The sequence below is a fragment of the Artibeus jamaicensis genome, unplaced genomic scaffold, assembly GCF_021234435.1.
Source record: "Artibeus jamaicensis isolate MK-2021 breed Jamaican fruit bat unplaced genomic scaffold, CSHL_Jam_final contig_1604, whole genome shotgun sequence".
In the NCBI taxonomy this organism is placed as follows: domain Eukaryota; kingdom Metazoa; phylum Chordata; class Mammalia; order Chiroptera; family Phyllostomidae; genus Artibeus; species Artibeus jamaicensis.
In genome coordinates, this window is record NW_026521314.1 from 200,241 (window position 1) to 202,599 (window position 2,359).

Genomic DNA, 2,359 nt, shown 5'->3' on the forward strand with positions numbered 1-2,359 from the left:
AATTTTATCTCCATTTTTGGCTTATTAAATATACAACTCTAATTTTTTCAAAAGTTTCTTTATAGGTGTTATAATATGCATCTTTAATTTTTCAGGATCCCTTCAAGTAATGCATCACTTCATATACAATGTGAAAACAAATTAAACAACTAATTTTTTTAAAAAAATTTTCCTGTTTCCATTAGTGACAGTAATAACAGTTATAATAAGAGCAACAAAAATGACAGTCACAAATTGTCCCATTCTTTGTGATATTTTGTTTTGTATTGTTTATTAAGAAGATTTGGCACATATAGAAAGTGGAATACTAATCAGCCATAAGAAAAGATGAAAGATGAAATACTGCCATTTGTGACAACATGGGTTTACCCTGAAATATCATGCTAAGCAAAATTAGTCAGATGGGAAAAGTCAAGAACCATAAGATTTCACTCATATGTGGGATATAAACCTGAAAGCAATATACCCAGAAGAAATTCACTGGGTCATAATATAACTATATTCTTAATTTTTAAAGTGCTGGTGCTGTTCAATTGGCAACAAGTTTTCTCAGCTATTGTCTACCTGAAAATGTTTTCATTGCACCTTTAAACTTTACAAATAGATTTACAGCAGATATAGTGCTCTTACTATTTCTCTTCCACATATCCTCTCAAAATCATTTTCTTTACTCTAGACATCTAGTATTCTCTTTTGTATAATATTTTTATCTTTCCACCTTTATTAATCTTTGCTCAGATATTGTTTTTATTGATGTTGTTGTGATTTTTATGCAATTTTGTTCCCTTTGGTTCAGTACTTTTTAATTTTATTTTAAACCTCATAGTATACCTGTTCCTTTTCTTACTCCATTTTGCCATCACCCTTTCCTGTATCACTTATAATTTAAATTTTATATTCTTCCTTGCTTTGCCTTGTTTCTACTTCCTAATCTTTTTATTTGTCCTCCCTCTTCACACAAAGTATCATTTTTTTATCCTTTGGTCATGTCATATTCCCTTTTTCCTATCTTATAATATTCTTAATGTCTCTCCAACTTTATTAATCATTGCTCAATTATGAGTACTTGAATCATTGCTTCAATATTATTGAAGAGGTAGTGGACATTTTTTTCTGACATGGGTTTGGCTTTCTGGGTAGTATGGTTTTGTTAACCAGCACCTATGCAACAGCATAAGAGATGTGTTGGGCTTGTGACTTTGAATCAACCAGCAGGAGGAAAAAACTCACTAATGAATGAGCAACCAACAATCAAAGACCAAGTACAACAAGAGAGACAACATAAACTGAATAAAGAGCAGACCTAGAGAATCAAGATCAGAAGGTCAAAGAGACTGCACCCCTGAGACCCACAGAACTCCTACCATAGAAGTCCACCCCATGAAGACAGGCAGGTAAAACAGAGCAACCTGAGATGAAGAAACAAACAAAAAGAGTCACCTAAAATGGGAAGACAAAGAAATAACGCTCAGTTGAAAGGAAAGAGTGAATCCCCATAAAAAGAGCTAAATGAATTTGAAGCAAGCAATCTACAATACATAGAATTCAAAATAATAAGGATGCACACGAATCCAATAATAACTACAAGGAACTTTATGGGAGTTGCAAAGAACTTAATGCAAACTACAGAAGCATGAAAAGGGATATGGAAACTACGATTAAGATCCAGGAAGATTAAGTTCCATGAAAGCAAAACACAACCAGAGACACTGAAATAAAGAACAATCTGACAGTAACCAGAGAGGAGGAGGAATAGGGATAATGAGGGGGTCATCAAGGAACATGTATGAAGGACACATTAAAAAAGCCAAAGGGGGTAGTTTTGAGGATAGGAGGTGGGGATGGGTGGGGCAGGGTGTATGGTGGGATGAAAATGAGGACACTTGTACTTGAATAACAATGAAAAAGAAAGAAAAAAAGAAAGTACATTACTTGAAAGTATTTTATCTTGCCAACAAAAACCTTAGAATAAAAAAATTCCATGAAAAAATGAAGAATACAATATCTGATATGAAAAATAAACTAGCAGGAATTAAAAGCAGGCTCAATGAAGCAGAGAACTGAATCAGCAAGCTCAAAGACAAGGTAGAAAGAAATACCCAGTCAGAAAAACAAAGTGAAAAACATTCAAAAGAATAATGATAGTTTAAAAATGACAGGACAACATGAAACATGACAACATTCACATCATAGGAATATTAGAAAAAGAAAAGGATCAAGGGGTGAAAAACCTGTTTGATAATGTAATGACATAAAACATTAACTTGTTTAGGGGAAAAGTCGTGCAAGTTCAGAAAGCACAGGTTACAGAATTATGATATGTCTTCTCCAAGACATATCATAATTAAAACAGCAAACT